Below are 26,247 nucleotides of genomic sequence, written 5' to 3' on the forward strand. Positions count from 1 at the left end.
CGTAGTGTATTTGATGCAATTCCGAAGGACACCGCCAATGAGAAATCGGTTTTCTTTAGAAAAAGACCGCACCTAGATTCCATATCTCAATCAGCGCTGCTTGATTCATTGTTTTCACCTTTTTTCTCTTGGGTGAAGAATGCAGAGACAACTGTAACATCTACATCTGTTATGAATGTTCTGCGTTAGAAAAATTAGACCCATTCCTGGTAGCGAGTTTCAGTAGTCACGGGTAAAGAACATCACTCAGCGAACGAGGCAATTATTAAAACAGAGATAAGGTAACTGCCAAAGCTGCAACCGAACATTATATGATTAATTCGAAAGCCACTGACTATTTATGCGAGTGTTAGTTTCTTTTTTTGGTTCCGGGGTGATTACTCGCCCTATTTGTAAAGCGTTAAATTTGGCTTTGATTTCGTGTGTGGTAATTGTTTATATCAGATTGTCTTAATAAGGCGATCCCAGTTATTCATTGGCTTTTAGCTTGATAATTTCAGCTTTGTTTGATTCTTAATGGCTTTATTTGAAATGAAAAAGTAACACATATTCAATATTATTGGTCGGGATTATTTCTCCTTCCTAACCCTTGATGGCAGCGCATTATTACATCTCGAAAGTTATGTAGGAAAGGTTTGCTTGGCAGCCAAGAAGAGTAGACGTTCAAGTGGAATGTAAGCGATCAGTAGCTCGCGAGGAAAAGCAGAGCAAATTTATTCTAACGATGCAGAAATGTAGCGAGTTTCTTGTGAAATTAGTACTTTATGAAGAAAATATTTTTTATTGACTTATTTATCACCACGATATGGAATTGCTTATCGGGAATTGTATAAAAATAAGGTGGGAATAAATGGATGACTAGTCAAGAAAACTGTTTCATAATTTATTTTGCATAAAATCTTCTGTATTTTGCAAACAGGAGCTCAGGATATGTTCTCAGAAAGAGTGCAGAAATACTTCGTTAGGCAAATGTACCCTATATTCGACATTATTCTAAAGCATTTTTTACATTATTAACTTTATTCTAATTTACATTATTGACATTATTCTAAAGCAAAAATTGTCACATTGTGCCTATTTGCCTATATCGCTGTTTATCGATCACAGTAGAAACATGCGTCTTTTAAACAAACGTAATAAAAGTAATGAATGAATTAGTTTCACTCCTTTAGCGTTTAATTTTATTTCATCGCCCTATGTTATGTTTTCTTAGAAAAAATAGTTCATGACGAAAACTATTTAGTTGATGACAGAAATAATTTAAATAAATGTTTGATTTTTTCTTGACACACACCATATATCTTAATTTTCGACAAATTATTTAATTATTTACTTTGGAAACATGATTTCAGACAAATTACTGTGAGCAGAAATTGTACGAGCGAATTTTATCTTATCTATCTATATATTCAAATATATCAAAAAAAAAATCCCAACAATCTCTTAGTAATGCGTACCTCCATCTTCTGTTTTGTGTCAAATCTGTAAATTGCATATTTGATTAAGTATCATAATATTCTCATGATATAAACTTATATGGAGCACAGTCTTATCTCAAATATATGAATTCTTTTTTCTTCAGTGCAAGATGGACAATTTTAAAATAAAACATATCGTCACATCATACACCAGTCATTTTCATCATTTTTCTCACAATCAAATGCTTTATTCTCTTCATAGTTTGAAATATAAAGGATATCTTTTAGAGCATCTTATATATTTCAAACGTTAAGATATGATTACTGAATTCAAATCAGAATTCTTAAAGTTAGAATCCATTGAGGAATATCTATTAGCATGTCTCTGTATTTAATGTTGTGTATCCAATGAACTTACATCAATCGTTCAAACATAAATGTTTCATTACATAATGGAAAAGCGATTGTATATTAGGGAGTTCTTTTTGTATAACATTCCTGCAATTTGAAATCAAACCCAGGAGACTATTCTGGGAGACTGTTCTATAAATTAAGAGGATTATAAGCAGCTGTTCTACAAATGTTAGAAATAAGAAAAATTAAGTATTCAAATCCAATATTGACTCTGATTTGGTTCACAATGATCTAAATACTTATTTCAAAATAGTAAATTCCTAATTCACTCTGTTCAAAGTGTGAGATTCACTAATTACAACTGGTTATTTCTTACTTATTTCTTATATATTTTAGAGATAAATACCACTTTTGAGAAAAAATAAAATAAATTATATTACTTTGGCGTATTTATAAAAGAAAAAAAGTAAGTTTTTAACATTATTTTCAAATAAAGTATTAAAAGTACTTAAATATTTGTTGAAATCATTTTATAGAGCTTTTACAATACATATGACTGACGTAAATCTCCTTTTATTCGTTAATATTCAGGAGATCTTTATTTGCAATTTAAAATAGGAAACGAGTGGGTTCAACCAATAGCACCCCTATTTTTATAAGGAATTCTAAAAAATACATCCTAAGAAAATCAAAAAGATTTCTACCGTACTTTAAATAATTATAAAATGGAGTGTCACAAAAAATTCAATAAAGGCATGGTTCGATTTTTCACATATTTTGGCATATCTCGATTTATAGGGGAATCAATTAAATAAAACTGATTAAAGATTTTTGCTACATATTTTCGTTTTAATAATAAAATGTATTGCATTTTTAATTACCTACTATTTAATAAAATGATTTGGTTGAATTTGCATAAAAAAGAAAAGCGAGTTGTGTTATAAAATATATAGCTTATCATTCTTTTCGACGAATATGCTTTCATTCAGCATTTTTCAGTTTCCATTTAAGATTAGAAATGGAAAAACTTTTAAGGACATTTTATCTATGTCAAAAATAATATTAGGGGCTTCACCTAGGAAACTGATGTAAGTTTTCAATTCATGCTAAGTGCGTTGAAAACATGCGTTGATTGTGGTCGCCATTAACTATGTATCACATTATGAAACCCATATAATAGCTATCACCGCATCAACTGTTTCATACTACTTAAATAGAAAACATAGCAAGTTCTTAAAATTTATTTTTTGTTAACTTGTAAAATTTGTTATTTATAGCCTACTGTATTTTAAAACCTACAGAACTACACTTTAAAACCTACTGCATCTTAAAACACCTACTTTCAAGTCACACAGTAGCATTTATACAAAATAATTAACATTTAAATTAAACATTTAGAAGTTTCTGAAAAATCAAACTTATTTTACAGGAAACCATAAAGTTCATAAAGAATATAAAATTATTATTTATATTTTTCTAAAATTCAAGCAATATATTGATAGTAGAAATAAACTTATATTCGTCAAATAATAAAGAACTGAATGAAAGTTTTGAAAGGCACATTAGGGACCTAAAAAACAAGAAGATTGAAGTTTAATCTCATTTAAAGAGCATTCATATTTAAAAAATTATATATTTCATGGAAAAAAAGATATTTTTTTATTCTTACATAAAACTTTTTTTGTGAAATTACTTTCGAGATGACACTATCGTTTTTTGGCGAAATTTATCAAAAACAAGCAATAAATTCTATAAAAAACGCTATCTATAAAATAGATCAAAATATTCTATCTATAAAGGAATGTTGGTTCGAATTTCTTTTAAACTGATTTCATGTTTAGCATTATTTCTTACCTAATTATGTCCCAATAAAAAAAATCCAGTTTCATATTAAAAATAAGGCACATATAAAAATGGCACAATAACTAACAACAAAATAAGCTATACATATGAATAAAAGTTTCATATTTATTAATAAAATTAGCATTTTATTTTAATTTTAATTGTAGCATTTTTCTTCTTTTCGGAAATCTTTCCAGAAATGCGGGTATAATCAGCTTTATTTCAGTTATTTCAGATTCCGCATTAAATTACAGCGAATCAACATTAAATCTTGAAACAAAATCCTACAATCTTCAGCAAAAAGAAATAAAAAAATTAAAATTTTGTCTCCAAAGTCATGCAAAGGGAACATAAAAAGTAACTACCTCGCACAGCACGAGTTCGAGAAGAAGCGAATTATTCCCTTTTCAAATCTACATAATGCTGCTAGAAAGAGATCATCCAATTCTCGACTCCCTGCAGACCAGAGAAGAATGAACTTGATACTATAACGAGCACCCCTCTTCTTTTTCATCTGAACTTTTTCACACAGATATTTCCCCGCGGTGCTATCGAAATATACGGAGAATCGAAATTTCATTGCGTAAGGCAGGAATTGTTTCTCAAGAAATAACTTAGAATGGCAACACGAAGAAATGCTAAAGTCGCTTCGTTAAGAATATATCATAGTGGCAGAGTATCATGTTTCGGTTTCGTTGCATTCTCTTGGAGTCTCAGCCTTATTTCGTACTAAAAATTCGAAATTGCTCATTTATTAATATCAAGGTGTGATTTTACATTAGCCTTGAAATCTATTATTTCCAGAAATTCGGCTGATTTTGAATAACTTTGCTAAAAATAATTTATTTTTGTTGTTATTATCTATTAATTAATAGGTAAATATCTAGCATTTATGGAATTAACATTTATTTAAACTTAAAAGTTTGGTAAAATAATGTGTAGATAAAATTTAAGTTGGAAATTTTTGTTGTCATCTTCAGGCAGGGATTCAAAAAAAGGATTTTTTCAATGAAGGAATACAGACTAGATAGTCTAATAATGACTCCCCGTGACCCGAAAATCCCCTGAAATTAGGCCCAAGAGATATACCATTTTAACAGAAAGGAAAATACAAAACAATAAATTAGAAGAATACATCCACTAATGAGCAAAATACAATAATAAAAATAACAATGCTAACAAAAATACCATATAATAACACTCAAATCAGTAATGAACAGAAAGGAAAGTGCATACCGGCAGCAGACAAAGAAATTTTAAGCTATCGATTGTGATTCCCGCTTTTAACACCTATAAGCTAACGCATTTGAGATAAAAAAAAAGAAACAATTGTAGGATCCCAGCGTCATCTATTGAGTGATCTAATATGCAACGAAAGTTCTATTTTTAAATTAGGTAAAGGATTAATCCAAATCATACCTTGTCTAATCAAAAAGTGAGCATTACAGTAGTTTCTGGGAAATTCATTATTAATTAAATTCTTAATGAACTTATTTGATGCTACAATATAGGAATTTTTATTATTACATACCCTTTTGATCCTGTTTAATTGTGAGAGAATTAGATTTTTGAAAATTTTAGAATTTAGATTGGAATGATATTTACAAAGTTTTGTTATTTTAAAATTGAATTCATTCCTTTTATCGTAGATACCAACTATTGTTTTATCATTAGCAATTTCGATTTTTAAATACAGAAATTGTAGCCTCAAGTTGATTTTTATTTGTTTCTGTTAGAATTAAATCTTTTGGATAGCAATTAGTCACAATATTAGTATTATCTAAGTTTACCAAAAGTAAGTCATCAATATATCTCCAACCGTTTATTAAATTGTGTTTAATTATTTTTTTTTCATCTCATAGTAATGTAGGAAAATATTGGCTAAAGCACTTGAGAAAGCTGTCCCCATTGGAATGCCCTTGACTTGTTTATAAAAATTAATTCAATTAAAAACGTAATTTTCAGTAATATTAAAATTACATAACTCTAGACAGTAATTTTTAGGAATAACACCTTCATTTAAATATTCGTCATATATAAAAGTATATACCTTTATTAATTTTTCATGAGGCAGATTGGTGTATAAATTTTCGAAATCATAAGTATTAAGTTTATTAATGTTGTGATCTTTAAGAAAAATCCAGTACTTCTTTGTTACTAGAAATTATAAAGTTCTCTTCATCTTTGATTTTGTCCAGGATAATTTTTAAGTATTTAAAGAAATGTTTTCCCGTATAGTAATTATAACTAACAGTACTACAAGTCACGAACCTGAATTTTAATGGATTTTTATGAAATTTAATTGTTGGGAACAAATAAGGATAGTTTAAAAAGCAAGTCTTTTTTTTTTTTTTTTTTTTTTTTTTGCGAAAGCTAGTATTTTTTTTATCTAATTCCTTTTTCCCGGTGTTCTTTAAAATATAAGTTGCGTTAGAGTTATAATCATTAATAAACGTTCTTTATAATAATACTTACAGATTAAACAGAAATTATTTCTGATTTATCTATTACTGTAATAACAAATTTTTCTTTTGAATTTTTGTTTCGTTTTTTAATGTTTTTCTAATATAAATCCCGCGTTCTTTAGATCTGTCAATATCAGTATTCATTTTTATTTTAATTTCCACTAAACTCACTTTCCATTCTCCGAAATCTTCCTCAGGCCAATGGTATTTCCTAGATAATTTAGCAATAAAAATATCCAAATCATGACCAATAGAAATTAAAATCTTATTATGGTTTATTCTTTCTCTTAATCTAAATTTAGTCCCTCTTTCCATCAAATCTCTTAAAGAATTGGATTCAATAATTTTTAAATTACCTGCAATAATATGACCTTTATCAACATCTATAAAATCTTTAAAGTGTTCTTTGTTACAGAAACAATCAGTATTATTTATTTTATCTATATTTTTTCTACAGTAATTATAATTGCAATTTTTCTTCTTTAAAGTTGAATTATAACTAAACGCTATTGATACAGTTGTTTTATCTGATAGAGAAAAAATATATTATTATTATGTACAATTTTGGGTTATTTTAGATATTCGAAGTAAATATCCAAGATTTTAATCACATAGAATTCTTTGTAAGCAATATTTTTATTATTAAAAAGTAAATCATTTTTCAGAATTTTTAGTTGCGATTCCGAAACTATTTCGTTTCGTTTTCAAAATATTTCGTACTTTAGATTTGTTACTATATATGTATGTGTGTGTGTGTGTTACAGTCAGTTTGAATAACCTGCTATTATTATTTATAACCGGTTATTCAAACTAACCGCAACACTTTCTAAAAGTTCATAATTCGAGTCAGATACATCACCTTGTTTCGTAAAATTCAATAGGTTTTGAAGAATTATCTATTTGAATGACAGGCATCTGTTACAGGACAATGAAAGGAAATATATAAAATTTAACAAATTCATGAAAGGTTATATAGAGGAAATAGTTATATAGAGAGAGAGACCATTTTATTGAAAATGACAATCTTATTGTTACCAGTCACGGCCATTGTTCAATTTTTTTTTCTTTTTCTGAAACTGTAATTTACTCTGTAACTGAATGAATGCATATCTTTTTAATATTCATTCATTTAATAGAAAGCATAAAATATACGCATTTATTAAAAAAAATATTTAATTCTAATAAGAAAATAAATATTAATTACAATTTAAAAAAAAAAAAATCAGATTTCCCTGGAATGGTCTGTGAGTGATGGACGAAAGATTTGTTTAATTCATTTTATATATATATATATATATATATATATATATATATATATATATTCTCTCAATTCTAAATTATTCATATGAAAAATCACTTTCTGAAATATTTTTCTGAAGATATTAAGTTAATTGCTGTTGAAAATACATGAAGTTATACTGAAGTTACTTGAAGGAAGACGTGTTATTTGTTATTCTGTGGGATTAATGGAGTTGAAAATAGTCAACTGAGTGTGACACATTTGAAAAGCTATGAAGAAATAAACATTTGTTTCCGTGACTAATGAAATTTTACAATTTTCTAGAGTCATGTAAAAAAAGTATTTTTTCATATATTTCCTTTTAAGTAGACTTTTCTATGTACATTTTACAACTACGTCGACTAAAAGGCCATGGTACCGAGAATCTTGTTGTTCATCATATGCTTGAAATATCTTACTGATATAACAGTTCTCTACAATTCAATACACTTTTTAGATTGCATCGGAACTGAAAAAACTAAAACGCCCCCCCCCCATTTGTGATAGTTAGGGTTATTTATCACGATATTCAGATGAAATGCATCTCATCAGTTTCTAGGATGCTTTCAGAACTATTCATATGAAGCTGAAAGGGAGTATAAATTTTAAGCATCAAATATAGATGAAAAGCTACATAAATGTAAAATTAAATCAAATAACATCACGGTATAATCTGAAAAGTCTGATGAATAGCCATACTTGCTGATCTAATAATACTTATACATGATGAATGTTTGGATGATTATGAAGGATCAAGTTCTTACTTCCTATCATATTAGTGTAAAATTTCCAACTGTTTCTATAGAAAATCATTTTTTTCTCCCTCTCTCTTTCAAAAAAAAGTTAGTGATCATGTTTCCCGATTATTTTACAATTTTTTTATAATCCTTTGGGAATTGCTGAGTTCATATATTGCAATGCTACAATGAGTAATCCTTAATTTACTTAATCAGAGTTCCAAATTAGTTATCCTGAATGCATGACGTCATTTTCGATTAAAAACATAACTATTTAAAGATGTTCTAATATACAGGGGGATCAAGAAATAACAGAAGGTGCTCGGAGCCCTATAATGTGTTATATATTGGAAGAAAAATAACAACATTTGGCCACCACACACGTTAAAGTATGTGGTTTCGATTTGCCAAAAAAAAAAAAAAAATAGTAACAAAAATGCTTATAAGAAAAATTCTAGAGCTGCTATCGAAAACTTCATTATGCATATACAGTACTTTGTGACACGATATCGAGGATAAAAAGAAGGATTATGGGAATTCAAGTCCTTATGCAAGAATTCGCCAGTAGATGGTGTTGCCATTGCGTGAACGTGCTTTATTAGTGAAGCTGTTTTATCAGCGGGATTAAAATGCCAGTGCTGCTCTTCACGAATTATGGCGGTTAAAACAGTTAAACAGTTACTGAGGTTCGATGACCCTAACTTACTTACGAATAATGGTAGAAAAATTTGGAACAGCAGGAATTTTGGTCTGCAACCAGACCGAGGACGTAAAGGTTTCTTCAGGCCGAGGACGATTTGGTTGTGAGGCTACTTGAAAGACGTTGTGTATCAAGTACATGTTCTTGACATTCATACTTTAAAAGATCAAATAACGTTACATGTAAGACGAATAAATGCTGATATGTTGCGAGCCACTGACGAAACCCTTGTGTACCACATGCAATTACTGGAACATCAGGTTAGTGATCCCCTTGAGCCAAATTTGTAAGTTGCTATAATAAACGTTTTTTCATTGGTATTTGGTGTATCGTTATTTACTGTTTCCATTGGCGGTTTTGTGTATTCTTTTTTCACACATTATGTGCTTGCAGCACCAGGATTTCTCTTATTGGAGTTTTTGGTACCTTTTTTTGACGAATCGGAACTGCATACTTTAAAGTGTATGGTGGCAAAATTTTGTTATATTTCGGCCAGTACATAACATATTACAGGTTTCCGAACACCTCCTGTTATTTCTTGATCACTCTGTATATTATATCTAATATGTTATTATATATCTTCATACTTGTTACGTTGCTTTTTCTTTAATCGAATGTTAAAAGCATTCCTTAATTATCCCGAAATTGTAATTTATTGATATCATAATATTACTATCGTCTCATCATATTAAATATTTTAAAAGTCTTAATTTTTTACAACTGTATCTTCTGTTATGGTTAGAGTTGGTGCAGTTTCAGTAATTTCTTAAATTTTATTTAACTAACCTCGTCTCATTTTTGTAAAGTTAGAATTTTGCAATCTATTTTTCATACATTCCCTGAACTACTGGAGTTTCTTTCATTTGAAAGCTATTTTAATATTTTCCTAATTAAATTGTTAGGTAATCGGTTGAATAAATACGAGTGATCGTATTAGAGATTCAAATCAGCAGTTGAAGTATTCATATTTCAATTTCAGGTCAAATTATTTGCATATTCGTTATTTACAAGATATGGCAGATTATATACTTAAATATCCAATATCAATATCATTTCATAAATTATTGTATTCTATTTCAAATGCTTTTAATTTATACATTTCTTTTAAATAAGAATACAAGAATAATTTATAGAAAATCACAGACTGGACAAGTGAATTACCAAATAGCAGTAAATATAAGTTACCAAATAGCAACAGAAAAATAAATTAACAATCAGCAATAGCAAAATTCAGAAATCAAATAACAATAGCAAAATTCAGAAATCAAATAGCAATAGCAAGAATAAGATTCCAAACAGCAATAAATATAAACTTGTTACGTTTGATTGTTCAAATAAAATCTTAAGTACAAGGCTAAAAGTAGATTCATTGACGAAATATTTTCGTGAAATTGAAAGATTAGAAAATACTCTCATTGTTAATTTATCGAATTAAAGTTTAAACATTTATTTTGAACAATATATTTATCAGATACAATGTATCCAAAATTCAACTTGTGTTAAAATAATTAGAAATTTTAAATAAGAAATCAACTTATTTAATAATTGCTATAATTAAATTTGTTCATATGTTTGGAGATAGAAATTTGCAATGCAGTTTCTTACTTTCCAGTGCTCTGAAATTCTGTATATCTATTTTATCTATTTCTAGATAATAAAGAATTTCAATATTTTCAAAAGTTTATTTATATTTCTGAATATTAGTATCAAGAAATAATAGAATAAATTTCAAAAAGCATAAAATACCAATATTCTAATGCTTTATCAAAATATAGGACATCATATTTTTTGATATAAAACTTTGAAATGCAAATGATAAATTTCATAAATGAATCTTGTCTTCCGTAATTTAATAATATTTCTTTTAAGAATCAAAAGTTTCAGATAAACATATCACTCTACTATACAAAAGAAAGAGGCCACACATGATTTTATTTTAAAATGTGCTATCGTCACCATTTTGTGACTGAAGTTGGCAGTCAGCCCTCTTCCAACATCATCACGTTTCCCTTTCACGATCGAAGATAAAAAATAAATAGATAAACCTCTATAAATAAATGAAAGAGAAAGTGAGTGAAAATAGCTGCTAAAAAACTACTTTGAATTTCAATTCCTGGTTCCATGTAACATTCATTGGTCAGAGTTACCAGTTTTATTTGCATCTTCAAAATGGAGGCTACGCTTTCCCGGATTCATTCCTCAGTTGACAGAGGGAGCATTAGACGAGAAATCACACTCGTCACCGATCTCTGAGTTATTGCTCTCTGCTCCTCGCTGGCAGAAGGGGAGGGAGGGGGAGTAAGTAATGAATGACGGCCAACATCATGTTGTGAAGAGCTTACCGTAACGTAGAGGGAGAGGCCTTACACAGAATATTTTTCAGTTCACTTTTTCTCCTTGGGAGGGAAGCTTATATTTTAACAGGAAATATCGTCAAAAAATGTGATAAAGGGCGATGCTTAGAATGTTAGTTTTCTTTTTACTACGAATGATATTCGAATACTTGTTGAAAATCACATTATCATAATAAAATAAGTTATTTTAATTTTACTCACACTTTAGTCGGAATAAAAAGAATAATAGTTTCTTAAAAAAAAAAAATGCCTTTGAAATAAGTTGTTTTCCATGGGGAGAAATTTTTTTTTTATCTATACTTTAATTAAAATGGTACTAATGTTTGAAAGACGAAGTCTGGTGTTTTTATGAGCACTTAAACATATGGAAAAGGGTTTTTTTTTTTGTTTTTTTTGTACACATAAATGCGTATTTCAATTTAAAATAGTTTTAAATTTGCAATAATTATTTTATATAAAATGTATTAAAGTAATATTTTTTCAACATAAAGTATATTATTTAAATTAGAAGGAATTAATGTATTTTGTAAAAACAAAATGTATGCAATTAAAAACTGAAATTTTAAAACTAAGCTTTCATGTAATACGAAAATCGCAATTAAACTTATGTTATATTAACCAGAGGGTGCATGAAAATACGCTGTTTATTAAAAAATAAATGAAAGCCGTTATATTTCAAGAAGATGTTCTTTTACGATAAGTGAGAAAAAGGAACTAAATGCTTTTTTAAATTGCTTAAATATGAAATTTTACTATACGATATTTTTGAAATACTAAAAATCTACAAATCAGAAAGAAGTAAGTGTAAGGAAATTTTTATCAAATTGCATTTTCAAGAGTTTAAATAACTCCCACAAAGTTAGACATAAAGATTTTAAAAGAAATTTTCTAAATTATTATTCCTAAATAAGTGTGAAACTAACATTTTAATTTCTTTCAGAATTATATTGTAGTTCAGGAAAAAGAATATGGCATTTTCTTTCTTTCTTTCTTTTTTTTCTGAAATAAAATTTTTATTCGATGCATCGTTCTTTCTATTGTCTGAAATAAGATATAATTTAAGAATTAATTACAACCAGTTTCAAAAAATTCAGCAGAAATTTTGAATTAACATAAATCTTAAAACTCTTTCTACAACATTTTCATTGCATTCATGCTTTAAATTATTATATGAATTACGATAATGCTTGATCAAAAATATATAAATTAATAACTGAAAATCAGGAATTTTTCATTGTTGAATATTTCTTGACCACCATATATGCACATTTCGAATGTAAAAAATAACGTTTTAGTGCGAAGTTATTGCCTTCTTACTTTCTTATTAATCCCTTTCCATTTTCTCAATTTCGTTCCGTGCTCAAACAATATCCAAATTAGAGTTTATCGATATTATCGCGGTGTATCAAAATTTTGCAGATTTAGATGCATTAGAAGCATCCAATATACTTAATCTCAATTTCCATTTTTTTATGCAATAAACAAAATTGCAAATTATGAATTGCTTTTGTTAAGAAGAAATTCATTGACATAATGATGTTCTTTCCTTAATAATCAAATGCACATGTACGAGCATCATTCCATTCGTTGTTGGTTCACTATTTTATAAAATTTTATGCAAAATAAACAAAATTTGTTACAGAGTATAACTTTAGAAATGATCTGTAATGCACATTTTGAAATTCTACATGCACACAAATAAAAAATACATATATAGTAGGTAGAAGATAAGCGCATACATAGGAAAAAATTCGGCATTCGGCATTTCATTTCTCAATTCGGCATCCTTGATCTCTCAGATGTTTCTTAAGAAGGCGCTTTACATTTTCAGCATTTCTTTATTATTTTAAGAATGATCGAAAACATTTTGAATAGCAATTTTATTTTACATTGAAATAAAATCACCTTGAAAAAGATAACTTTGATCTACATTTCTAATTAAAATACCCGTTTTTAAACTTCCTTTACTTTTCCAAATATAAATATCTTAATTTCAAATTTAATTTGTAGATTAGTTAAAATAAATAGCAAACTTGTGCTTGAATTTCAAGATTCAATAAATTATTTTTGCAGTTTCTTACTGAGAAAAAAAATTAGAAAAAAACAACAACTTAGAAAAGACACAGTAACACAGCATTTTGTTTCTTGTATAAAATAAATTATGAATTAATTAAAATGGTCTGAAACGTTTGCAAACTCGGATTCAATTGGTATGGGGATGAATGTCAACATTTTATGCGTTTTTATACAATGATTTTTAAAATATAAATTTGGTAATGAATTAGAATTTTGAAATGTTACTTTAAATTATTTTTATTTATATTCTGTAAAAAATCAATATAAAGGAAGAACTGTTACATTCAGCCTATTATGTCTTGTGATAGGAAAAACAGCAACAATCATTTAATATTAGAAGCACAACATTTCAGTTTCTCATAATATATAACACGATTTTTGTATGGCAATTTTTATGCGTATTTGAACAAGTTTAATACTAGAAAATCTGATTTTACTTTCACATTAGCGTGTTATCATTAAAAAAAAAAGAATACATGTTTCTATATGAAAATATATACAAATTAATTAGCTGAGAGATCATTCCGTTTTAATGTAAGACCATTAGACCTTGAGCGAAAAATCATATTTGAATACTTTTTTGATAAAATTTACTATTCAGAATTAGGGATATTTTCTTTAGGATTACTTTAAATAGTGTTATTATATTTTTTGCCTTTGATGATTATTGGTCTCAAAATATCGAAAACACAAAATGGAGTAAATTTAAGTTGCATCATAGTCGAAACGTAACTATGTCACTGTTTACGTTTAATCACACTTATATATTTTATAGTGACAACTAATCAAAAATGCATACAATTTGAAATTTCGGTCAATAACAGAGCATTATTTGACAGCATGAATATCTTTGTTACTTCTTTTAACTGGGTATATCATCTCTTTTCATCTTTTGAATTTCTGAATCTTTTCGATATTTCTCAAAGATCTCTGTGATCTTTTTTCTGAAAAGCGAGCTTTATCAGGTTGTGTATTCGGTGTAATCTCAAAAAAGATAAGCAGAATAGATATCTTCCGAAATCGAAGGATTAATGCCAGCTTACTTCTTGCTTATTTATCTTGCGATCAAATCTGGATCTTTTATTCATGAATTTCTGGTTCAATAAATTTAGTTTTTTATAGATTCTCGCTCAGTTTTTTTTTTCTTTGCATTTTTTTTTTTTTATGTTGAGTAAAATGCTTTGCCTTGAAGATTTACTGCAACATTTGCCATTTGCTGGTTGAGTATGTGACAGCATTCCGTCTTCGAATGAATCCTTCCTTGGTGTTAATATTGGTTCAGACATTGCTTTATACTTTTGCAGTCGATTCGAAATCAACGATGGATGCATAACTAACTATAAAATTCTGCTTGGCAAAATAACTCTGTTAAATACACCTTTCCATGCTCAGTGCTCCATGTTATCAACAACGTGGCATTTCTTATTTTTTTGAACTTTCTGTTTTCCATAGTCTGTATTTCTAAACATTTTTGTAATGCAGAAAATTTTTCTGTATAATATAAAATCTAAAATAATTTCTGTATTATTTTAGGTTGTTTCTCTATTATTTTGAAAATATAAGCATGGACTTTTTAAAATGTACTCTTTCCGTTTTATCATTCATTTTTATTGACTGGAAATAAATGCATTTTTTTTCATCTAATTGCTAAAGACAATTTTAGAAAAACCCTTAATAAATGTAAGTTTGATTTTCAAGGAAATATTAACTAGCAAATTTAGACATATTTTTGTTCTAAGAAAGGTACTAGTTATGATTTTGACAACCATCATTGGTATGCATTCAGAAATCATTACTATTTATTTAAAACTATTTTTTTTTTTTTTACTAGAACACTCACTTTATATAACAAATCTGCAACAATATGTTGCTGCAATCTAAAAAAGATATTAAACCATTAATAATTGATATTTTTGTCAAAATTTTTTTTTTCGTATAATGTTGCAAATGGTATCTGATCAACTGGAAAAATATTTAAAAATACGAACAATATATTTTTTAAAAACTTTTTTATAGAAATTTAAATGTCTCTAAAAAGGAACGCTTGAACCAGACAACGTTTAAGCAAATATATATATATATATATATATATATATATATATATATATATATATATATATATATATATATATATATATGACCTAACTGATTTAATGATTCAAAGAACATTTTCAGAGTTTAAATAAGTATAATAATTAATATAAAATGATGAAACACGAAGAAAAAAATAAGAACGTTTTAATTGTATTTTGTTAGAAGTTAATATAAAATGATGAAAAACGAAGAAAAAAATAAGAACGTTTTAATTGTATTTTGTTAGAAGTTAATAAATAATTTATCGTGCAAACCTTCGTGGCCCTTGATGCATTTTCCATGTCCTTTAATGCTACAAAGGGAACATATTCACTGAGTTTTATTAACATCTGCAGAGAGTTTCCACATCTTATCTAACAAAATCTAGTATTTTAGATTTCATTTTCCATGATTTATCTGCAGGCCTTACAGGTTTCTAGTTATATTTCAGAATATATTTGTGAAAGTGATCCAAATGTGTTTATATTCATTACTGTAGCAACTGCAATGGATGACAAAACATTCAGAATATAATTGAGACACAGCATCCTAAGATCCAAACATGAAAAAAGGCCCATCATAAACATTTTTAAAATGGGATGGTGCAACGATATAATTTCCGATTTTCTGCTCTCCCCCATTCAATGATTGTACTGGGCAATCACATTTGATTGATCATTTTCGATATATTGTTACGATATTGTTGTCTTTATACTTAAATAACATCATATTATTTTGTTTTTCCTTAAACATATACTCAAAAGTGTTACTTTTTCTTTTTCCAATAGTGTTATATTTGTCAAAGGGTATTTTTCACTACCATTCAGACAGACTGTTCCAGAAATTATACCCTTTTTACCCTTTTTTTGACAAATAACCAATTAATTCAAGGGAAGTAATACGTAGTGTGGGTAAGGATTATTGTTATAATGTTCAAGTAATTCTGAAGTTAAATTTATAACTACAGAACCTAATTTTGAATAAAATCCACTATCCACACACACAAACGCGCGAGCGTGCGCAAGCACATATTATGTGTGTGTTATTCTTCAAAATATTAACTATACTAAATTTAGTGAATCTATACAAAAGGGCTGGCCTATAGAAAACTGACACACATATATATATTCACTTTTCAAATTTTCAAAAGAAAATCTTTCAGGTTTACATTTCTATCCTTAAAAATATGTTTGTACTGAATTTAGTGCAACTAAGTCAAGCTATCTAACCTTTATACCATTAATAAACAAATATACATTCCCTTTCATTTATGCTCTCCTTATGGACGAATTTGCATGAAGAATTCTGCAGTTTGAGTTTGAATTTTAACAGAATTTTCCAATTTAAATGGGCTGTCTCTTTGAAAACTGTTTGTACCTTGGATTTTTCTATAAAGGAGATGCATTTTTTATTATGTTTATTTATGGTGTCCTAACAAGTTCAAATTATCAAACTGATGTCAATTGAAGTCCATTGAATTCCAATTTACATCATCGCATGATATATCCACAAAAACATTTTAAATGTGCTTATATAAATTCCTCTTTTAAGCATACTGGCTAAAATTTTAAACTGAAAATTTGATTTATGATATGTTATAAATAAAAGTTTGATGAGGTGTGCACTATTGCTAAGTTGGATTTTTATATTGCGTAAATGTACTACTGTTTAAGGAAAACGTTCTTTATCTTTGAATCGATATATCACTGAAAGGTGCAGTGTATGCCGATGTATACAGGATTGGCAAGAATGATGTGTTCTTGAAGTGCAACCTTGATAATAATTTTGTATTTTTACTCTAACTGATAGTTTTTCGATGCAGCTTTGCAAGACAGACTTTTTATGATTATATTTATCTTTTCTGAAAATTCCTAGGAATCTCAAGATGAAATCAAATGAGCTTCTTGAAGTCGCAGACAATGAATGATTGTAAAACAACGAATGAGCCTCATTTGTGCCAGTTCTCATACGTTTGCACCTAATAAGGAAATGGTTCGTGAGTTTTCTAAAATTGTAATTTTTCATGCTGTCATGCTGGACGAGTAAATGTTCGTTCCGTCTCCATATCCCTCCGTTCAAAGGATATAAAGTTGAAAACCCGGAAGTGGGGAAATTAATTCTGATTAGAATTTATTACCGATCAATTAAAAAATACCAGCTACTAATTATTTACTGTATATTATCCTAATTTATAATATCTAATAAATTCTGATATACATATGCTGTCACTAATCACGAATTTTTCTCGCTTACATGAATTGACATAATGTTTTTGATGGTTTATGTCGGTTTATTATCATGCCTTTTATTGTAATTGTTTTAATTATAATTATCTATTCCTCAAACAACAATGGGTCTGGTTTCTGAGTTTCAAAACATCGGGTACTGCTTAAACAATGAAACGAATCTATTGACATTTCAATATGACATGATTTTGCTGCTTTACGAAATCTCCGCTCTATTCTTTCGACTGTTAAGTTTGTTAGTTTGATTTTTGTGATGTTATATTAGGTATCTAGTACTAATGGATTTTTTTTATCATCCAGAATTTTGAGATATTTAATTTTGCAGAAGGTAGTTATATTCACGTATCACTCTCATAATTGCATCTTAGTTTTGAGGGATCTGATATTCTTAAGTAAAGGCTCATATTTGCTGTTGATAAGTGCCTTGTCCTTTACGAGCGTGTTTTGTATGAATTATATATTTCAAATGCACTGTGCAATTTGATGTGCTCTTCTTATTCTGTAGAGCCTGAGTAAATAAATCATTCGATAAAATTACCGCATTATAAAAGAAATATTATATTGCTTATGAATGTATTTTAGAGCAATATTTAACATTATGAGATTTTTCTAGTATTATGTATATTTTGCATTGGATTTTGGTCGATGATTATATGCATTGGGGAAACAATCTAAAAACAAGTTATTGGTTTATAAACTTCTCACTTTTGTACTGCTTTGATACGAAAAATACTTCAATAATGTCACGCATATTCTGTGTTCTGAATTGTAAATCACTTCCATAATGATGTTTATATGATTTCAATATTATATACTTTTAAAACCATCCGTACTTTTAGTATTGTTATGTATTATCAAAAGTTTCCCTGCAATAGCATTTTATTTATTTTCAGTAATCAGACATATTTCGATGGCATTCAAAATGCCCATTTTTCATTTGTATATTTTATGAATTTTTTTAGGTCGTTTGATTTGTGAGAATGGATATTTGTATTTATTTTGTGTAGAGGTTGTTAATTAATCTAATTTTGTAAACGTCTTAACGTCTTTAAAATATCATTGTTTTGTACTTCCAAATAAATTATTCTGTATTAATGATTAAATATTAATCTATTATGTTCAGATTTATTGATTATTTTCTTCTACCTCACTTTTGAGTAAATTCTGCTTTCTGGGGATTTGGATGTTATTTGTGGGGCTCTCTTCTCAAGTGTTCATTCATTTTAAACTCCATGAGTCAGTTAATCGTCATTTTTTTTTCAGAATAAACTTAAGGAATTTTCGTTATTTTAGCAAATATTATCTCTCAAAAATGCATGAAAGGCGAATTTACTTGATTAAAAGATATTACTTATTTTCATATGATCCTTCTTATCACACCTAAAGAAAATGCTCATTCACGATGCCGAAAAACTTAGAATTCTATTATTAAAATAAAATTGTCTTAATCTATTAGATGATCATGATTAAAGTAATTAGAGATCATATACAAACGATTAAAAATTGTATCAGATGTCATTTTTTGTCACCAAGAGAAACTATGACTCGGGAAATAAAATAATCATTATAAAGGGAACTTTTTGCATGTTTGATTAGTAATTAATGGGCATTGCAACACAAACATATTTTGAACATTTATTAGGGATTAGTTTTTTTGACATTTATAAGTTATCTTTTGTACTAATAGTTGTGTGAAATCTTATTCACTGTATCATCATCTTTGTAAGTTTTGGCTTTCGAGTCAGTGAGTGTGTTTGATAAATGTGAGTTATTTAAGGCAACTAAAGGGCCTACAACACAGCACATTATATAGATAATAATAATGTACTTCTTCCAACAATTTTAGAGCATAGATGCAAAATTATAAGCTAAAAACAATATAATCCTTTTTTTTCCTACTCTGTTCTAAACTATCAAGGTGAAATATAATTGTTCAAATTAAATTTGTTAAATTTTAATCAGTCACATAAAGCATAATTTATTTTTATTCCTATTTTCCTGACCAAATCTTACATGCAGCATCAGGTTTATTCTGGGTAGTAATATTATAAGCTTTTTTTTATTTTTAATTTTTTTTTAATAAATGCTTCCCACGGCCTAAATAATATATTATTTAAGAAACAGAAGAACCGACTTACGAAATCCTAAATGATTTCGTTTCTATTTTCTTATAAAATGGATATAAAAAAAATGTGTGCATTAAAGTGAGATGAAAATATATAATATAAAACGGCAATACTAATTATTTTTTAGTTTCAAAATATTTCGAAAATTATATATACTTAAAAAATCTTCACGAATTGCCTATTCTTTGAAAATGTCATTAGATAATTCATACAATTACTTGTACGGTTTTCTTTTTTTTTTTTCATAACTTATTCTTTCTTAATTTGTTAAGCACTGAGTAATAAAAATAACATTATTTTATTCAAACAGGTGCAACTCTATATGGATTTTTCTCAGTGAAAAAGAAGAATATAAATTCAAAGCGAAATATTAAAATTCGTATTATGTCTATAATTTTCTTGCTATGTATCATTTTAACTTTTACATTTTGCTTTGTAATATGTAAATTTGACTTTCTAACATTAGCTGATATTAAATGGAACTCTGGATTTTTTCCCAAAGTACTATAAAACTATAGAAATTTTGCTCGCAAACAAATTGTGTAAATATGTATTTTTCGCAAAATGATATAAATCTTGCCTAATAAATAATACAGTTAACAGAATTGACTTTCTTAAGGCTGCAGACACGTATTAAACAAATATATGCTTTATGCATGCTGATGCAGTCTTTAAAAAGGAGAGAGATTCTTGTCAACAGAAAAAAAGTATTTTTATGAATTTACGCAAAGGATATATTGTTTACTTGAATTTAAAAAAAAAGAGTAAGATACTACTAGGAATAAAAGAAAAGTCAATTCAGTTTATTTGAATCTTGAATCTAATTTAAATGGAATGTTAACGATTACTATAGTTAAAATCATAAAATTATATGCGGAATGCCTGCATTCACTTCTATATTTAATAAATAGGGATTTCAAAAATTATTTTGCTCTTATCGCTTTCCTCAAGAATTGTTGAAATGAAATACATCATCCTCATACATCTCATAAAATATGCAATAACATACTTTTAGTTTCTATTTTTAAAAAGCTTAATGTTGCCGATTTAAATATAAATATCATAATTTCTATTAGTCAATAGATGGAAAGATACCTTTATCTTTAAAAACAAAAAAACTTCTCAGCTCTTAAGTTCAATAAATTAGCATAATAAATTTGAAAATTATTATCTGCAATTTAATTAATATTTATATCATAAGATACTATCTAGAAAGTGCATAAATTATTAAATTTGGAGTATTCTCTTCTTGACAGAATAGCTTAATATGATAATATCTAGATTTTAAATGCACAGCTGAGTATAGGAAAATGTGGAATGATGTGCAATTCGTTTTATCGAAAGAACTTTTGATTCAGTTATATAACAAAAATATATGATAGATATAAGATATAATGCTGAGAAATTAATATGTGTATAAATTTATAATAATAATTTGTTTTATTTAGGATAACTACAAATTATGTATGCAAACATTCATTATACATTTAAAAATAAATTCAAAATTTGAAAATGAATTTCATTCGGAATGAATAACCTGAGTTCCCCAACTCCACTACAGACTAAATGAATTCTAATCCTTATAAACTGAATGTTTAAAATAAAGACTTGCCTTTCATTCATAGTACGCACGTTAAATTCACTACAAATTGAAAGTCAAACTAAACATTCATTACCAAGAGCAGCGCGAACATTTCCTCGAACTAGACTTTATTAGAAGGAATGGATTTGTAAGGGTTTGCAAACTCTAAACATAAAATATTTCGTCGATAATATCTACTATTATCTAAATTCCTTTGACAAGAGTACACTGACCACGTTCCAGTGACTCGGCGACTCGAAATAACCGGAGTAATTGCTTTCGTCGTCAACTCATTCATTTCGTCCAAATACGCCGATATGCTCTTTAGCATTCTTGAATGCTTAAATATGCATTACGGCGGTAAAGACCCCGTTCTCTGTTTGAATTGCATGTGTTGCTTGAGTTAAATTAGGCTTAAATAACATCAGTCACAAAAGCAGAGTGAATGATTTTCTCCGAATACATTTATTTTGTTTTGATGCTAAGACTTCGGTTCCCCATTATCCGAGATAAAATACGACAGTGAATAAATTTTATTTGATAAATTAAAATTTGAATCTATACCTATATTTTAATTTAATATGTAATCTCGGGCTGCTCGATAATGAGTTGTCGGATTCAAATGTGGTGGGTTCCTAGATCGTAATTCAATTCTACCTAGTACACGCTAACGCCTCTTGTATATAGCGGAAGCTTGGAAAATGGTGCTGGCTGTATGTCGCTCTCGTCATCTGACCATGGTCCTTAAGTGGGTAATCTATTCCAAAATAATCTTCATATTGCTTCGGTTGAGACGGCATAAAAATGTGATATAAATTTTCAACTATTTGGCCTTTTTTTAAGCAATTTTGTTTAATATGTTTTCATAGTAGCTGCTTTCTTGAAGCTCTGAAAACGAGCTCTGAAAATTTAGAACTGCTAATCAATTCAGTTTAAGTATACATTCACTGTATATTAATATCGGCGTCTATCAGTGATGAGGATGTCGTACAACGGAAAGGGGGGGGGGTTGCAGTAGCTTCTGAGGGAAAAAACCCCTGAACACCCGAGGGCAGAAGTCTGACATTTAGCTCATATGAAGATGACACTCACACATTCGCTTGCATAACCCCTTTTACAGGGAGGGAGGCTCTTTCACACATCTCACGGATAGAACAGAGGGGGATGAACAAACTTGCCCGAACCAGGACTCGAAGCCATTACGCGCAGATAACGGGAAAGGCACGCTTCCCCTAGACCAAAACTCCGACTCCTCTATCAGTGAATTTGAATTTAAAATTCCATCTCAGTAAGCGATATTTGAAGTTCTTTCTTTCTAAATTATTAAAATGAATTATTTCATATTATTTTAATATACCTTTTCTTTTATTATATTCCTTAAGTTTCGCCATAATCGTACAGAAAACATTTTATGGTAAAAATATGTTCTAATCATATAAGACATAAACTAAAATATTTAACATTCCTTACTTTAGAAGCAGAAATTCCAGAGAAAAGTAAATAGCTTTTGTACGTTAATTAAATTTTAACAATAACAGAAGTAATTTAGCGAAGTTAACTCAACGTATAAAAATTAATAGGAATAAAATGTTATATATATATATATATATATATATATATATATATATATATATATATATATATATATATATATATATATATATATATATTTCGTAATCGCAACTAAAAATTATTTCTTATTCAAACTAAAACCAAAAAAGGAACAGGAAAAGCACCATAGTATTTAGTGAGCGCAAATGCATTTACTTCTAAGATATAGATGAATTGAGACAAAAGTAATAAAAACCAAGTTAATAGGAAAAAAAAGATTCCTATTAACTTTATTTTTTATCTATCTATCTCTCTCTCTCTCTCTCTCTCTCTCTCTCTATATATATATATATATATATATATATATATATATATATATATATATATATATATATATATATATATATATATAGTTAGTTAGTTAGCTGTAAGTTTAAGTTATAAAGCAGCAGTCATTATGCCCATGTTTGAGAAGCAATAATAAGTAAAATTAGCTTTCAGTATTTTTTACTCAAATTTAACTCATGCTGAACACATCGATTGCTCAGCAGAGTGAAATAATTGGCCAGTTTGAAAGATAAATTTTTTATTTAGTCAACCAATTATTTACGCACCAACTGAGTTTATTAAACGAGTTTCGTTTAATTAAAACAATTGCTAATTTTCCATGTTAATTAACAATTTTATAGTCAAACAAAGAATAAAAGATTTACAAATCATAAAAAAAATGAAGTTATCTATTGCTTTTTTTATATCCTACACTGATTCATTTATTTAAAAGGAGAAATAATTTTAACAAAACACATAAGATAGAGTAATGAATCTTTGATTGCAAAATAGAGAGGAAAAGATAGATTATAGAGACAGTAAGGAGCCACGGTGATCTGGTAATAAGGTCTCGGCCACCGGTTTCGGCCGGAACAGCAGGGTTTCAAGTTCAAGATCCGATTACTTCGAAGAACCGTCTTGTAAATGGACCTGGTGCACACTAAATCCATTGGGCCAAACGCCTTCCACTGATGTGGTGTGGAAGTTTGTAGAGGGGTGTGCCAGCTCTGATAACGTCCTCGTCATCTATGCGCGGCTCAAAAGTGCGAGTCCAAAAATAGCGCAAGCGTCGCTTTAAAACGGGACGTTAATATAACTTAACTAAACATAGAGACAATAAATTAATGCTGCCAGTTTAACGAAAAAAAAACAATCACTATATAATAAATCAGCTACATTTAGCCACCAACCGGTTCGCTTGGATTTATGACTTCTGAAAATTCAAATTGAATATTTTATATGATTTTTGAAACTTTGATAGACATATAACACACTATATAAGAAGTATTATAAGCTTTGTTTATCGTACTTTATATCTTTTTAAGTTTCTATCTCACCTAACATTTCATTGTCCTGTTATCTTACCTTAATTTTGAATAAATAATATATATATATATATACTAGCCTCCTTTGGCGACCAGCCGGTTAGCCAGTATTACCGTTCTCTACAATTTTCAATTAAATATTTTAAGTAACTGGTCTCTTAATAGATTCTCAAACAAAACATTTTTAATCTTCAAATTTTGAAGCCATACCAAACTTATACCGTTGTTTAGATCGTTTCGTTCAATTTACTATATATATTTTGCTAATTTGTTGTCATTTCCGGTAAAACTTCAACTTTAATTTAAAATGGAAATGATAAAATTGCAATTAATATAAAGATATTTTTTAAGAAAACCAAGCGTTTTATTTTATTTATCTCCTTTATTGTTATTTATTTATTATTATTATTATTATTGAATATGAGTATTGCAAACAGAATCGCTCGGTATTTAAGTCTTATGTAAACTACAAAATAATTTTCATAATTTATGTAATATCTGAAACAATAATTCAACAAAAATTTCTCAGATTCAGCATAAAATTCAGTTTTTATTCATTCAAAAGGATTGAAATGAAATCAATAATAATATTTTGTTCCGGCCAATAAATATATTTCAAAAATTATGAAGTCTAAATTTAATGCAGTAAGGTATATATATATATATACCTCAACACTCAAGATTCTGCTTTATATATATTTTTTATATAATATCTCAGATAATTCAAGAGAAATTTTGCTGATTCGACGAAACATTTAGTGTAGTATAATTTAAAAAATTGATTTTCAAGCTGCAAAAACAATAATAAAGTTTAATAAATGCTATTTATATTATAGGTAAGATCGGAAGAGTGCAAAATGGTACATATTTTAAATTTTTTGCTATTAATATTAATTGATAAGTGCTATAAAATTTCACAAACTTTATATGAAGCATACTTTAAGCAAAAATCCTTCTAAGAAGAATAACGTTTCATTTTTGAAAATATGGGAACACAACCGCCTTGGGGTGAAAATAAGGCTAGTTAGAAGCTAGTTACATAGCTAGTGCGCCGGAATTATTGATTCACTATTTTTTTGAATTTAAGTTTAACTTAATGGATTTTTCAGAAAAGTATTTTTAAATCTTAATTTTAACTATCATATAACTCTTACTATTTTAGAAGCCTTGTACAATTTTGATTTTTGTTCCATCAGTTTTCTATTCGTTTCAATTAAAATTTTAATTTTGATTTTAGAAATGAAGTGATTAAGTTGCAGCTAATTTAGTAACATGCTTGCTTAATCCAAATAGACATTCGCAATAATTATAACGGCTAAAATTTATGTATTTCGGAATATATTTCATTATTTATAAGATATATCAGAAGATTACTCAATAATTCATAAAAAATTTAGTGAACTTTAATAAGAATGCAAAACATTAAGCTATTAGAGATATAATATAAAGAAGTGTTTAAAAATGTGTGAATTTTTACTTTTAGCTTGACAATTTCCTCAAGCTAAATATTATCTGTAATTATCATAGCATTCAAAAATTTTATTAAAAGGACCTTTTTTAACAGAAACCTATTCATAATTGAAAAATAAATTGGACTTTCATAGCTTGACCATCAACATTGTATGAAGGAAAAAAAAACCCATGAAAAAAATTACCTGAACGCAATAAAGACGATTTGGGTCCAAAGTAAAAATATTGATGTAAAATATACTTAAATATACTTTAAAAACCTAATTACATATAGGCTAAAATCTTGCAACAGTAAATAATTATCACTGAAAATAAAACTTTTAAACATTTAAACAGTTTAAAGTAATATTTGTGAAAAAAGATTTTAGTAGTGAAAAAACACCAAAATTTCCTTCATTTCCTTTATCAAGCCATTTTAATAAAACCATAAATTAAATAAAACCACGTAACTGTAGTGCTAATTTCCACTCTTCAAAGTATATACGGTGATTGTCAAAATAATTGAAACACCTTAGATTTATAAAGAATTATTGATTACTATGATGTAGGACCGCCATTGGCATGCAATACAACTTGGATTCGCCTAGGAATCGATTCAAAC

The sequence above is a fragment of the Argiope bruennichi genome, chromosome 5 (assembly GCF_947563725.1).
Source record: "Argiope bruennichi chromosome 5, qqArgBrue1.1, whole genome shotgun sequence".
Taxonomy (NCBI): domain Eukaryota; kingdom Metazoa; phylum Arthropoda; class Arachnida; order Araneae; family Araneidae; genus Argiope; species Argiope bruennichi.